Source organism: Dicentrarchus labrax, unplaced genomic scaffold (genome assembly GCF_905237075.1).
Source record: "Dicentrarchus labrax unplaced genomic scaffold, dlabrax2021, whole genome shotgun sequence".
NCBI lineage: Eukaryota > Metazoa > Chordata > Actinopteri > Moronidae > Dicentrarchus > Dicentrarchus labrax.
Window position 1 is genome coordinate 23,240,673 of NW_026136706.1, and position 16,535 is coordinate 23,257,207.

The following is a 16,535-nucleotide window of genomic DNA, read 5'->3' on the forward strand; positions in this document are numbered from 1 at the left end:
CAGGGGAATCATGTCAAACCAATGGCAGGATGTGAATTGCTCGTGCTTGTGTACATTACAAACAAAATGGGGGTCCACTCATAAAAAACATGCTCCATAGTGTTACTAGCAGTCAAAAAATGTCAACATAAATAAGAAAACACTGGATGTATAGGATAAAAGCCAGGCAGCCTAACAACCAGTGCACAAATAACACGCAGCCTCACTCTCACTGCTGGACACTTTCCCCTCGGGATTGGCAGCTGAAAGTCGACCTGGGAAAGCAGGTCAAGTTCCCAGAAATCATCACAGTGACCACACTGAGGCTAGACATGTTCCTGATGTCTGAAGCATCAAGACAAGTGGTCCTGTTGAGGCTGACTGTTCCCTGAAGACCAGATGGAGAAGGCCAAGTATGACGAGAGTGCCAGCACTAGGGATGACAGGTGCAGTGCATCCCTATTGAGGTAAGCTGCAGAGGCTTTGCTGGACAGTTTTTCTACAGAGTCCTGAAGCTCCTTGGCATCACAGGACTGCACAGTAAAAAAAAAAACATCAAAGACACCATGGAGGCTGCAGAAAAGGCATCATGGTAGCTATGGATCAAGAGGGCGAATCAGTAAATTACACAGGCCACAAGCTAGGGCCTGATCAACCCTGGCTGGGTCGCCTGGGCAGGGTGCATATGATTATTGAAAGACTTGACTCCAGGTTACACGACTGATAATGCGTTCAAGGGCATTGCAAGATGTATGTAATAATCAATTGGCCATGAGTCTCTGCCAGCACAGTTCCAGCCCTGCCTCACCCTGGATCTGATTTGTCACCTCTTGTTCATGAAAGTAAGAACTGAAATATGCAGCTCTGTAGTTTTCTGCTCATGTTCAATGAAAAACATCAGTTCTTATCTGAGTGACAGAACTTTTAGCTGCCATGTGAAGATGCTGAACACATAAGTACTGTGCCTGTACAGCTGCTACCTGTGGGATGCACTCACAAGCAATAGAGCATTATGGTAAAATGTCCTGCAGTCTGGTGGTTTCCAGTACAGCCTTTTGGACTGATTGGTTTGTTTCAGCAGCTGCTTCATCACTGTGCATGTTTTGTGAATTTTCTGATGTTGGACAGTCCCTGATTGCTGCCTCTGCTAGTGTGTAAGTATGTCTGATTTGTTGCTGCATCCTCCTAAATTTTAGAAGTGTTGCTGTTTGATTGCATATGATTGTGCAATAAACGTTATGTTCTCCTCCATTGTGTCACAGCGTAAAATGAGCAAAAACATCACAGATGAATCTTCTGCATCTGGCAGAAAGCTTGTTTTCTGTTTCGAGTTGTTCTGCTGCTTAATGGATAAGGCTGGCAAAAAAATCTGTCCTTTGCGTCAAACAAATCCCATGACAAAAAAACCACCAAAGAATTTAATTTTGTGTGTGTAAAGTTTATATATTTTGTTGTTGTTGTTGTTGCTGTTGTTGTTTTTCTGCTTTGTTGGACAGGTACAGCTGAGTAGTAACAGGAAAGGGGGAAGAGAGAAAGGGGAGACGACATGCAGCAAAGGGCCATTCCATCAACTGGAATCCGCCTCAGTACCTGGGGTGCACTCCACCAGGTGAGCTACCTGGGAGTCTGATATGTTTCCTCTGTGCCATAGAGCTCCATTATTTTCCAAAAACACATCAATAAGCCACAGTGTTGCACTGGATGACATGTTCCTTTTTATTTTGACTCAATCCCACATACACTGTTTTGCTGGAAATACTCACTTAAGCATTACATTTATATCAATGTACAATTTACTTGAGATTTGCTAAAAGTTGCTATAGTGCTCAGCTGCCTTAGAAAATTCCTTAGCTTTTTTGAAAAATTAAACAATATATATAAGCCGTTTTTTAATAATTATGTGTTCAGAAGGAACAAACCAGGTAGGGAAGTCTGAAATTGAGAGACAGACTTTTTAAAGGGATTCATTAACAGTACGAAAAATATTGACTCTAGCGTCATCCTATAAACTAACATGCTCACATCTGATATGTCAGTGGGAAAAAAAACATGTAACAATACATTTGTCTGTGGAAAGCGACCGCCTCTTCTTCAGAGTTGACTTTTAACAGAAACAGGTTCTGGATTTTTCATTGTTTCTTGTTTGTCAGAGTGTTTATCAAGCTCTGGCATTAATGAGCGAATCCACATGTTGTTGAGGCACATCAATGCTGTTCCCCTTATTAACCCCATAACTCAGCTTGCCCTGCCAGAAGACCTCACCTTTAAAATGACTGCAAGTGTTGCATCTCACATGGTCGATGCAGCCTAAGTGCTGCTCAGGGAACGTTTAAACACACACAATTCAAAGGGCATTGCTCAACACTTTTCGAAGATTTGTGATCAAATTAGGCTACAATGTTTTTGCAGGAGGAAGTGCACAGCTGCTGAGTGCAATCAAACACACTTTTGAAAATATATAGGTGAAATGTAGCTGGGTAAATGTATTCCTCTTTCCATTGTATCTCCTTATTTCCATTCTATCTGCCTTGTCTGATTTTCATCTTTCTTTTGTAAAGCACTTTGTAACATTGTTATGGTTTATTATTATTATTATTATTATTATTATTATTATTATTATTATTATTTATTACTTGGTAACTGTCAGCATCATCACTGTGTCACTGTGTGGAGTCTCTAACAGCGGAGCAGCTTGTTCAACAGCAAGTCGAATGTGTGGTGGGAGACAGATGATTTCCATTAGCACACGGTGACCAATGTGGCTCAGTCAGCATGAGTCAGGGGACAGCAGCACCTGCCGCTGGCGAGGGGGAGACATAAAAGAGGGAGGGGAGAAAACTTGAGCTTTTGTGCAGCAGCTGGATGAAAGAACAAAACAACACTAAAGCAAATTAGAAATTTTCTGTGTCTGTGTATTATTTCCCATGTGCCCTTGTAATGTCATTGTATATATGGGCTGGAACACGCAAAAACTGAAATGAGAAACACAAAGTTGATAGAAGGATAAGTGAACATGCTCGTAAACTTTTTATTAACTCAGGAATTATTTTAAAAAGGGTTGATTTAATAAAAACAAAAATGAGTGTTTGTGAAAGTTTTTACAATGATTTTAATCTGTGTTAATTAGCCACCAGTCATATTCCTGCGTGTTCACTGGTTTTGGCATTGACTGGTTTTATTGAATACCAGTGGTCAATATGTCAATCATACTTTATTATATAATTTCAGCACAATTAATAATTTAAATAAATGTAGTGTAAAACGGAAGTATAATTTTTTCAAATATAATTTGAAGTCACATTTTTCCTTTACTGCACACAACAAAAGTATGTGTGCATCACTCTGACTTAAGAATAACAGGTCCTCCTACTATTGCGCATAGTCCAGACGCCACTTTTTGATTTCTACCACTGGCCCTTGACTTCATTCAGTCAACAGTTACAGTTATGGACCACCATATTCCAGTCTTAGGTTCAACCTCTGAATGTCTTCTTTCCAACATTCAAACATCACAGTCGCCCAACGATAAATTACAAAGAACATCATTATGACTCTTTGCTGTTATCTCCATTACAAATAAAGACCATTGCTTACAGAAGCAGAGAACAGTCATGCTTGCAATAATATTTTTATCTTGTGATCTCAAGAAAATAAAGAACACATTTCTCGAGATAACAAGATCATTTCTCAAGATAATTTTGCAAACAACTTTTGTTTTCTTGAGATCACAGGATTGATTGAATATTTGGTTTATTTGATCACCTGATTTTGGCCTTCAGTTTCAATTCATAACTGAACTGAAAAGAGTTGTTAGCAGAATGTACATCTTAGAGTTAATTTGAGCGATTAACTTCCTGATGCAATACTGAGATTTAGATTCATTAAATGAGCTCAAAGATCTTTGCAACTTTTTATGGAGTATGGAAATTAATAATAACTGGCTTGCGCATCATTTCTCCATGCATTGTCCATTATTTTGAATGCTACATTTATAATACGCCATGTACATGCTTGCATGGCACGTAAGAGGAAATTATCTCGGGATTACGATGCTTGTTTTCTCAAGATAACTAAATAATTAACTTGTGATCATGAGATAACGGCCTTTTAAAAAATAATTGTAAGCATGGCCCTTCTTGGCTGTCGCCCTCTATTAATGCAGTGTGTAATCGTCATTGTTCTTTAGATTTGGTGGAAGGCAAGCAGGATTTTGCAAAGGGGACTTTTAGTTCCTGATTCAGCTTACTGATATGTGTAGTTCTTGGGATTTGGTTGATTAGGGGCATTTGAGCCTGTAGCTTTGTTGGTTTTTGAGATCCAAAAAGAGCAGTTAAAAAATCTGATATGATTAATAGAAGAAAGTGCAACTAATGTGTGTGTTGTGTTGGCATGTGTCAGCAGAGATTTGGGTTTTTTTTTATCATTTCCCCATATAATGCACATTTTCACAAAAACTATTTGGATCCACACACTCGTTGTTCTGCCCTGGAATGGACAGCAGCCTATCAGACTTCTTGGATGCGAGTCATCCTGAAATCTCCACTCATCCTGCTGCATGATTTGCGCTTTCAATAAACAAATCTTTAGAGCCCGCTTAGATGAGCAGTAAAAGTTAACAACACACAAACACAATGTCGGCCCTGCCTGAATAAGTGCCTTACCCACAGGCCCAATAAAATGTCATGGATGTCAAAGCAAAACTATTGAGAATAATCTGCAAAACAATACAGAAAAGAAATTTAACAACTCAGTGTGACATCTGTCCGCAGATCTGTTTGTATTCAGCTCTTGACAAGTTGAGAAATAACTATTATTTGTACAGACAGGGATAGGTTCAGATGGAGTGTGTTGCAAACATATATAAGCACACACGTGTTTAAACCTTGTCTCGAACAAAAGACACTATTGAGTTGCCTCGTGGGAGGTTTGGGTGTGTGTTTGGAGCTGTACTGACATTCTGGATATCTCATCTCTGCTGCATCAATTTCAACCTGTCCCTTACCATCCCCCCAAGCTCCCATTTTTTTCTAAAGTAGATGGTTTCACTCTATTCTGGGTTTCCTGACCAACCTGAAGAGTTCAACCTGCTGTAAAGTTCACATCACCACCAGGTATCACATCTAGCCTAATTGAGCTCACTTTCAGGTGAGTCAGAAGCATTTTTACTGTGGCGTACAGCAGAAATGAAGGAGTGGACAGTGCGAGCTCTGAGAGCCGTCGATGGGAAGTGTTGATTGGTGACATGTGGGCGCATTAACTGTGGCGTGTCACCACCCTGCGCTGTCATGATGCAAAGGTCAGTCAGAAAACTTGACCGTCTGTTCACACTCAACTACATTAGTGTTAATGGGTCACTCTGGCCTGGGTCCTGTATTCACTGCCCACAACAATTATAACATTCCTCTACTAGTGACTTTTCCTCCTCTGCAAAAATAACACTGAATGAATGAATCAGAAAAAAAGCTAACCAATATATTTTTCAACCTCAGTGTGTAGATCACTATGGTGAGGACCGTCCTCACCAGAAAAGCAACAGCATGCGTTGTTTGTTCGAACTCTTACACCAACCAATGTTCACCTGACAAGGATGTGGTCATGCAAATAATCACTAACCTCTCCAGAAAAACTACTGCTAGTGAGCATCTTGTGTTAACAGATAAAATATCTCTAAAATTAAATTCTTCTTTACGATGCAGCTTTCCCCTTAGAAATTTAATTTGATTTAGAACCAACGGACGATCCTATCACCTTAGCCCTCCACAATGCCCTCTCCCGGTGTTTTTCTTCTCCCTGATGCTTGGCCATTGTTCTATTTGCGAATCGCAATTTGTTAAAAGAAGTTCCTAAAAATATCAGGAAAGCTAATTCATCCATCGTTTGTTTTAAATGAACTCTATAAAATATGTTGTCTCTGATAACTCAGACTTCCACTGACTAAAATCCTTCAACTGGTAAAAATGCATTGTTAAAAACAACCAATATCTAAAAAATGTATTGTAAAAATGTGGCTTAAAACTTGATAAAATGTAAATTTACAACTTCTGGCAAACAACCACAACGCTGCGCAAAGGGGATGTGATGCCATTGACAGACAACCGGTGAAATGCATCGTAACCTGAATAGGGTTTCTCTGGGTTTGAACATTAGAGTGTTTTTAGGTATTTCAAAACTGAAATTGTATATATTATATCTTTAAATAATAAGTAATAATAATAAAACTTTAATAAACAACAAAACGTCTCCATTTCATCTGAAATCTAAGGCAAGGTTCCCTTTCACTCAGTGCTACCCTCAGATTGGGGCGGGCCTATGCGATCCCCATATGCCACTTCAACTGCTTTTACTGTCCACACAGTTGCCTCATATGTATACGTTAGAGCTCCTCGGATGCACGCAGTCATGCCGTGACTCATGGCACAACAGATCAAAGTCTATATTTACTACCGTATTAGTGACAACATATTCCGAGAATCAGGCTCAGCAGCGTTGTGAGCGTGGGTCTGCTAAGAATTGATTTGTCAGAGGAATTTTATTGCCACAAGAGTTTAGAAGCAGCTCGATAACACCATCCACTACTGATTCACTACAGTTCCAAACATATTAAACTTCATTTAATCATAAAGTTTAGCATGCGTTTATTTGACAAGCAGAGTAAAAGATACCTGAATGAATAACTGATTGAGCAACTGACTATACATTATAGATCAGACAAAATTAAATGTATTCATCCCACACAGACAAACTGAAGAATGTGAACTGGGATAAATTATGTAAACTTCACATTTTAAAACATATTATACAAATTCTTAATTTCAATAGAAAGTGGCCTTTGTTGGTTTCCCATCAGCCCTAGATTAAGAAATATAGGGTAAAACTAAATATGACAGTGGCTTTGGTTGGCTTTCAACTAAATATTTAGAATCTTGAATGAGTTATACTTCAACTGGAAACAAATCCCGAGGTTAAGACACCTTTTTAGGAAAAGTGGGGGTGGTGTAATGTTTACTTGCCATTTGCTCCTGGTTAGCCTCATTGAAATGAAACCTCTTACACACTGAATAAACAAATTATCTGTGTTACAGACACAACGTTTTTATTGATGATTCAGTCATTTTAATGTAATCCCTGGAGGAAAACTGAAAAAAGAGGTTTGATCCATAAAAAGTGCCTTCCAGTATGAAGTGTATACAATATCTGGCTGAGGAAATATAAGGTACAGTTTAATAAATAATACTTAAATACTTTGTATGACAAAAATTAAGCAGGCAAAGCAGAACATTTCCTCTGGCAAACCATGTGAACGGGACTAGACTGGACTTCTAACAGATTTCAGACTGCCATCTTGTGGCGCACTCAGCTGCTTGCATGACGTATGAAGTGTTACAGCTGTTAGATAAACAACATGACCACTGCTAACAGTGTAGTTATACATAATAACTGTCCCATCACAATGAAACAAAAGAGAATTTACCATGTTGTAATCCTACTATTGGGATTAATGGTGGCTTGGAGGTTTGAAATTTTCAGTTTTCTATAATAAATAATTAAACTGATGAATTGGTTTTATTATAGTTTTTGTCAATTTGTTGTTTAGTTAATTATTTAAACAGGCATACAGTAATTGAGACCTGTGTATACAGTACATAAATATGGACAATATATATATATTGATATTGTTTTTGTTTAGTTTTTTCTTTATTATCTACATATGTGACAGTCACTGCTGTATGCTAAGCTCCTTCTGTCATTAAGATAGTCAAATGGACTATATGCAATCATCTAGCTTTCTTGTATTTATCTCTGTTTTTGTTTTGGATTTTTAGAATTTTATAAAGTGTTCCAAAAATAGTACAAGTACAAACAAACAAACACAATTCAAAGACCTGCTTTACATAATTAAATTAAAACAATTATAGGCCATATTTCAGATGTAATGCACAGCAGAGCCGGAACAAATTTCCAGTAAATACTGCATATGACCCAACTCAAGGTACTTCAAGGTAGTCAACCTTGAAATCCAGGTTAAAACTAATTTACTGAACCATAAGCACCCATTTTATCCACCTGGTGCTTACATCTTGATCTTTCTTTCTTTTTATCTTTTTAATTTTTATAATCTTAAAGTCTCATGTATGATATGCAGATAAACTTGCATTGTGATCAAATCTGGGAATATATCTTAAAAACCAGTTTTCCGAGCTTGAGCTTGAACATGTGGTCCACCTAAGTTGGAACAACAAGTAATAAACAGTTTTAAAGAAGCAATAGCTATTGTGTTAATGTAAGTCTGTCTGTCTGGCTGGCTGGTGAGGGAAACGTGCAGGTAGGAGCACGTTTAGGTGGCTGTCATGAGCAATAAGCTAAAGACTGGTGGACAGATGAAGCATGAGGGGGTCTGGAAGGTTTCATGAAAATGCACGGAGAGAAGTTACAAGGTTGAGAGGAGAAGAAAGAGAGAGGGCTAAATTATTGGACAATTGGCTTGTCTTCTGTTGGTACGCACCAGTTTACCTGCTGTCTGACAAAAGCTAGTACTCCTTAATGACAACATAAAGACAAACATATAGAATACAGATATAATAAATTATTATATATGTTGTCTTTCACTGCTCAATCTTATGTGAAAGAAAGCACTTCTTACATATTTCTTATCTGAAAAAGAAATAACCTCTCAGATATGAGGTGTGCTAGACAGTGTTACCATTATAGTGAATGCAATTACCCCTCCATGTAAGCAAAAGGAAATTGGAGCATCATTAATTCAGACTGCAGCATTTTAGTGTCATTGTTCAAAAGGTTCAAAGCTGTGGTCGAACAGAAAACTGAATGAGGAAATGTATTTTTTTATCACCTTGCCTTTTGTACAGAAGATATGTCTGTGTGTGTGTCTGTGTGTGTGTGTGTGTGTGTGTGTGTGTGTGTGTGTGTGTGTGTGTGTGTGTGTGTGTGTGTGTGTGTGCAGTGGGTGGGAGGTAAATGCAACTGGCAAGAGCGCCATGGCAACCTAGCATCCCCCCCCCCCGCTGCATGCGTGAGGGCCAGCAGGAGCAGTTCACATGTTGCTCTCATTAGTCACTCCCACACACTCAATGTTACAAACTGGAGCTGGAGGACAGGTGGTGCTGTAGGTGTGTGTGTGTGTGTGTGTGTGTGTGTGTGTGTGTGTGTGTGTGTGTCTGTACTGCAGTCTGCTGCCTGGGCGCGTGTGTTTTTACTGAATGGTATTGGAGCCACGTGCTGGTGTTGAGGGACGCTGTGCACTTGGCAGAGATGGATGATAGGAGGCAGAGTTTCAGTTATACAACCGTTTCTGTTATGTGACATAAATGGCAGAAAGGGAGCACTGAGTGCAGAGACACAGTTAAACTGATTAAGAACTCTCAAGAAAAGGATTTTGATTGTTATTCATTTGTTTTGAACAGCAACATACTACTGCAACAAGCTTATTCTAGCCCATTACTTATTCCTTCCAGTTTCCATATCTGTTTCAGCTGTTCCGATGTGCAGGGAGGCCGCAGTTGATCCCAGCATGCATGAGGAGGGCAACATTCAGGAAAGGTTGCTGGTCTATTACAGGGCTAACATACACAGTCACGGCAGGTTTGAGGATCTATCAGTGGTACAGTACAGGTATTGTATAATTTTCTGTGTCTCTGTTTGTTAAATGTGAACTTACTTGAAACGTATTCTATGTTGTTGATTTGTTTTGTGAAAAGTATCTTTGTTTTTGTTTATTTCTGAAATGTTGTACTGTTTTCATAACTAATATGAACAGTTTTTTTCTCCATAGTTTTGTTTTATTTTTTGCTCTTTCATTCATTCTTTACAGTATGATCTTTATAATCTTACCCTATTCTGTTTTATAACTTCTATGCAATTTTTTGTGCAACTTGATTGTGTGTGACATTTGCTTCATAAGAAGAACTTCCAGAGACAATTTGTTTTAGAAAAACTGTTTATCTTTCTTGTCAATCTGTCTGTTAAAGTGTTTCTTCTCTCTCTCTCTCTCTCTCTCTCTCTCTCTCTCTCTCTCTCTCTCTCTCTCTCTCTCTCTCTCTCTCTTTGTGCTCTGCCGTGTGTCACTGGCAACAGTACAGCTGGGATACAGTAGTCTCAAGGAAACTACTGAGACTCACCCCACTCTTGGAAGTGAGTGTAGACCATCTGACCATCAGCCAGGACAGCAGAGCAAGCCCTCACGTGTTGCTGTCTAATCACATAAAGACAACCCTACTCAACTTGTATAACACTCCCTCCCTCTCTCCTTCCCTTCCTGCCTCCCTCCCTCCCAGCATATGGACAGGGGAGGTCATTATTTTTACATGACAGTTAAATGGACATGGTTAAAGAGTGCAAGAACTGTTTCATGTAATTCAAACTCACAATGGTGGTTGACCTCTAAAATCCATTCTGCAGCATCACCAACCACATAACCTTATAAAATCATTTGTTTTCTTCTGTCGGCCCTTTAAATATGGATCACTGAGTTTTTTTAGAACACAGTGTATTGTTGGAATAAAGTCATCTTCGTCTATAGATACTGAAAAGAGTAGGGCAATCAGACAATCAATATTTCTTTCTCTGGATGAACAGAAACATTTTCTGCTCTACACTTTCACTTTCACATTTTGCACGTTGAAATAAAATGAAAACATTTTCCTTTTATGAAAGTGCAGGCTTCCATTACAGAGGACGCTTTTCTCCCAACACCTGAGCGGTTGCGCAAATTATTAGGCCAAGTCTTTGTACAGACAAGATAGTTCATCTTTTTCAAACGTGCACCTAAATTTAGCCAGCTGGGTCTCACTACTCACAATACAGCTGCAACTGTTGCTTCTCTTAGCATGTGAGACCCAGAAGAAGTAGACAAACCAAACAACCACAGTGAGTGACAAAAATCAATTATGTTCTTAGAAAAGTGCTGACAGTCTCTCTTCTAAATTATATTAGTTTAGGCATATTTACCACAAGGAATGTGTCTTGTGCTTTAGGACAAGATTTAGGTCAGAGTCTTGGAGTGAAGTGCACGCGGATGTATTTACTTGTCATTCCATCTGGCCTTTGACTCCTATTTAAAGGAATCAGGTCATGCAGTTGTATAAATTAGCAAAGCATATACTGTGTGAATACCATAGATGTTGGGTTTATCACACTCTTAATGTGAGAAAATGAGAACAGGTTGATGGTCACGAATGTGCATGTACAGTTGAAACCAGAAGTTTACATATACTGTATAAAAAGACACATGCGCTTTTTTTTCTCACTGTCTGACATGAAATCAGACAATCACTTTTCCTGTTAGGATTGCGTCTTGTGCTTTAGGATTAGGATTACCAAAATTATTTCTATTTGCTAAATGCAAATTTTTAGACAATTTTGTATTACTTTCTTCAAAGTCAGAAGTTTACATACACTAAGATTACTATGCCTTTAAACAATTTGGGAAAGCCCAGATGATGATGTCATGTCTTTGGAAGCTTCTGATTGATATAAATTTTATTTATTTATTATTATTTATTTATTGACAACATTTGAGTTAATTAGAGACACACCTGTGGATGTATTTTAAGGCACACCTGAAACACACTGCTTCTTTGTGTAACATCATGGGAAAGTCAAAAGAAATAAGCCAAGATATCAGGAAGAGAACTGTGGACCTGCACAAGTCGGGTTCATCCTTGGGTGCAATTTCCAGATGCCTGAAGGTGCCACGTTCATCTGTTCAAATAATTATACGTAAGTATAAACACCATGGGAATGTCCAGCCATCATACCACTCAGGAAGGAGACGGGTTCTGTGTCCCAGAGTTGAACGTGCTTTGGTCCGAAATGTGTATATCAACCCAAGAACAAAAGCAAAAGACCTTGTGAAGATGCTGGCTGAAGCTGGTAAGAGTGTGTCATTATCCACAGTGAAACGAGTACTGTACCGACATGGGCTGAAAGGCCACTCTGCCAGGAAGAAGTCATTACTCCAAAAGAAACATAAAAAAGCCAGATTACAGTTTGCAAATGCACACAGGGACAAAGACCTTCATTTTTGGAGAGATGTCCTGTGGTCTGACGAAACAAAAATCGAACTGTTGGGCCATAATGACCATCGTTACGTTTGGAGGAAAAAGGGGGAAGCTTGCAAGCCTGAGAACACCATCCCAACTGTGAAATACGGGGGTGGCAGCATCATGTGGGGTTGTTTTGCTGCAGGAGGGACTGGTGCACTTAGATATAGATGGCATCATGAGGAAAGAACATTATGTGGAAATACTGAAGCAACATCTCAAGACATCAGCCAGGAAGTTAAAGCTTGGGCGCAAATGGGTCTTCGAAATGGACAATGACCTGAAGCATACTGCCAAACTGGTTACAAAGTGGCTTAAGGACAACAAAGTCAATGTTTTGGAGTGGCCATCACAAAGCCCTGATCTCAATCCTATTGAACATTTATGGGCAGAGCTGAAATGGCATGTGCGAGCAAGGCGTCCTACAAACTTGGCTAAGTTACACCAGTTCTGTCAGGAGGAATGGGCCAAAATTCCTGCCAACTATTGTAAGAAGCTTGTGGAAGGATATCCAAAACGTTTGACCCAAGTCATACAGTTTAAAGACAATGGTACCAAATACTAATGAAATGTATGTAAACTTCTGACTTTCAAGAAAGTAATAAAAACATTGTCTAAAAAATTCTCTCTCTCATTATTCTGACATTTAGCAAATAGAAATAATTTTGGTAATCCTAATTGACCTAAAACAGGAAAAGTTTAATCTGATTTAATGTCAGACAGAGAGAAAAAAAGAGATTGTGTCTTTTTATACAGTGTATGTAAACTTCTGGTTTCAACTGTAGAATGATCATCTTCATACTGTGTCACACTCACATGTGAGGTACGTCACCAGTCAGTTGGTGGGCAGAAATGATATGCTGACTGTTTGCCATGAGTCATGCAGCAGAGGCCTCTCTGCGGGCAGCGAGTGCTGGAGTAATCCCAAGGAATTACAGTCCAGCAGAGGGGCCTCAGGTGAGGGTTGGGATTTCCACAGGGATTAAGACAGGAGGTGTTGGCTGCAGTGATTTCAGACACTGGCAGCCCCTGCGTGGGCATCTGACCAAGGCTGGACACATCTTGTCTTAATCCCTGTGGAAATCCCAACTCACGTTAAAAATAGAAAAGAAATTGTTACTAAATGTCAAATGTGGCAGCAATAACATGTTAGTTTGAACAGGATGTGGTGTAAGTATACTTCGTGCTGGGACAGCCAAGGAGAGGGGTGGATATATGTCTCTGGGCTCATGGTTTCCAGTTTGTTCCTGTGAATTTATGTGTTTATTTTGGATTTCTGATAAAGAGAATCAGCCACACAAATCAGATTTAAAAAATTTGAGACTTGGAGACTATGAACAGAGCTTTACAAACAGTCTTGCAGGCACAAAGAAGAGCAGATTGATCATGCACAGTGATACATTCCACATGTGTAGTAGTGACTGTTTGGATTCTTGTGTTATTACGACATAGTGTGTGACAGTTGTGATCATTTTTGGAATAAAATAGTTCTCTGAATGTTTAAAGGGTACCTTCTGGTTTCAGCCCAAACTGTCATTCATTCACCCAGTGTCCCCATCTAGTGGATACAATCTGACATAATAAGGTTTCTGGTGAGGTTTAAAATCAAACCTTGCCTTTAATAATGATCTGACCTTTTTTTGTGGCCAAAGCAGACAGTGTACATTTAAATGTATTTATTTTACCTATTAGGACAACTACCAAACACAGTAATAATGGTAGTGTAAGGATATAATCCTTCTTCAACGGTCTCATATTTTTATCGTAAGCATTCCAGCCTCAGTGGGCTGCTAGCATACTGTAATCTAAGTTTTGTTTGATTTTTTTCTTGGGGTCAGTTTAACCCTTGTACTAGGTCAGTTACAACAAGTAACAGTGCCTCAAATGAGCATTTACATGAAGTAACACTTTTCAACCCAACAGGAGTCAGTCTCTAAAGTGGAATTTTATTAAACCCTTTACGTAAATTTAGAGTAGGATTTTAACTGATTAGCATTACCTCCATGTTGGGATAGTTGATTAAATCTGGTTCCCTGCTAATCAGTGAAGAGAAAACAAAGGAACTAATTTTACATCACAGTGGTCAATCCATCACTGATATATGCACATTATGATTGGATTTTTGGAGTATCCTGGTTATGTTTTGCACATGTAAACCAAACAACTCAAATGTACACAGATGATCAGAAACCTAGATACTGTTATGATCATACAGAGATATGAATTACCTGGTTTCTCATGTTCCATGTAAACGCCATATCCCGGATGTGATCAAAACCACACTTAGGCACATATAAACACACTCACTTTATGAGTTGTTAACAGTTTCTGGAAACATACATACAGTATATGACATATATGACTGTATGAATTGACTTTGACAATGTTGATGTCTTATATTGATGTGGTAACCTGAAAAACCACTCTAAATTTAAAATTGCCTTATTTGAACTTGATTTAGTCCCATCCTTGTTTGTGTGATGTATTTGTATCCTGTAGATTGTTTTATTTCTATTTTAATTGGTGTGCTCTCTTGGCCAGGTCTCCCTTAGAAAATAAATTTCAATCTCAAAGGAAATAAATAAAGTAAAAATAAAGTAAAGTAAAATAAAGTAATAATCATCATCATCATCATCATCATGAATTATGCTGTTTAAAAAAAAGGTAAATAAGGAATCCTTTGTAACGTGTACGATAAATAGGATTACAAACAGCACGTTAACACTAGTTTATTCTATTCTTATTCTCACACTACAGACCAAATGTTTGACCTGGTGAGTAGAAAAACCTATAATTATAGATGACGGCTGTTCTCCCTTGTTCTGTTCTGAGCAGTGCAGAGCTGTAGTGGGTGTAGCTGCCACCTCCACATTTTGGTGTTATGTACAGTAAGAAAGAACCTTCCTTCACAGCCTTCTAAATTCTTCCTGACGTCTAATTAAAGTAAGAAATCTGTGGGTGTCATTTTATTTTAAGCTTGGCTGTGCAACGGAGGGAAAATGATTAATTATTGTCACGTCGCGCTGACACACTTTACTGACAGGCTTTGGCATGAAGCGTTGCAGCATTTCTATTTCAAATGTAACATATGTGTCAAAAATATAACAAAACACCAAGAATATAATGTGGGTCACTCCGGCCTGTTTCATAAGGTAATGAGCTACGGTAGAAACTAAAGCCAGTGAAGTCTTATATGTTCACATGGAAAATGGGCCGTGTCATAACGCTCTCTATCAGCCACTTAATGTTGTTCCATGAGGAGTATATTTGCATATTAGAGAGAGGGTTTGTGTGCATGGGTGGCCTACATGTGTCTGCACATGTCTACACCTGTGTTAGTGCACAGGTTATATTACTCCATGATACCTTATCAAGAGATTCATCTTGTTAGCCCCTCCTTTTGGTTACAACACTCCATCACACACACACTTCCTGCAGGGCGTGCTGAACAGATAAGACAGCACTGGTTTTAAGATACTTCAGGGAAATGAGGCACAGAGGCTCGTGTCATCCTTACACAACTTTCCAATTATGAATTTTCCCAAGAGGGAGGTTTTTGTTGGAGATGCTTTATACTGAGAATCTGTTCACAGCAGTGTTTTTATATGAATACATTTTATTTCTGTTGTGAAACCTATAGTATATAGTAAATAGTAGAAGCAGTTTTAAAGGTTGGTTCACATAATCTCCAACAGGACTTATTTTTTTCATTTCTTGTTGCATAGTTTTAGCTTTATTTACTTGTATGTTTTGAGATATATGTCTCTGCCTCCCTTCAGATACAATGAAAAAAAAAGAACAACAGCAGCATTGTTTCAAGAAAGACTGGTTGCACTGGATAATCCGTAGACCTTCCTGATAAGTTACCATTAAAACGACATTATGCTAGATAAATAGTTTCTATGAAAAGAGTGAGGTCTGTATATTATTCAAAGTAAGCTGGACACTGTTTATTGAAAGAGATGTTTGCATTATCGTATGCATTACGTCATACCACTTCTGTTAAGCAGGGAAATATGTGTTGGGTTTTTTTGTGATTTGGGTAAAGCAACCCTTTAGAGATGACTACTCCCTCTGGTCTTGTGCAAAGGTCATTGAAGGTCTTAATTGATTGGTGATCACATTTTGCTGACTGTAAAGCAATTCAACTTGCATGCTAATTTTCTGTCTTCTGACTTGTGCTGAAGAGCTTTCAATCATTGACCTGTTGTACGCACAGAGTAAAAGAAATGTGTTCAGCAGAGTTGAGGTTTCTAATGTATTAAGATCAGAGTGAGAGGAGGAATTTAAAGGGAGTTTTAACTTTTGATTTCATTTTTCATTGAACATTAAAGTTTTTTCAAAAGTTGATTATAGACTCAACTTGGATTATCTACATTTTAATAAGAGTTGTTAAATGGAGCTTCATCCTCAGTTGTGACATTGGGGACATTGTATTTAACACATATTCATGTTTCAATTCTGATATGGTCCCAGTTCACACTTCGCCTGCCATTT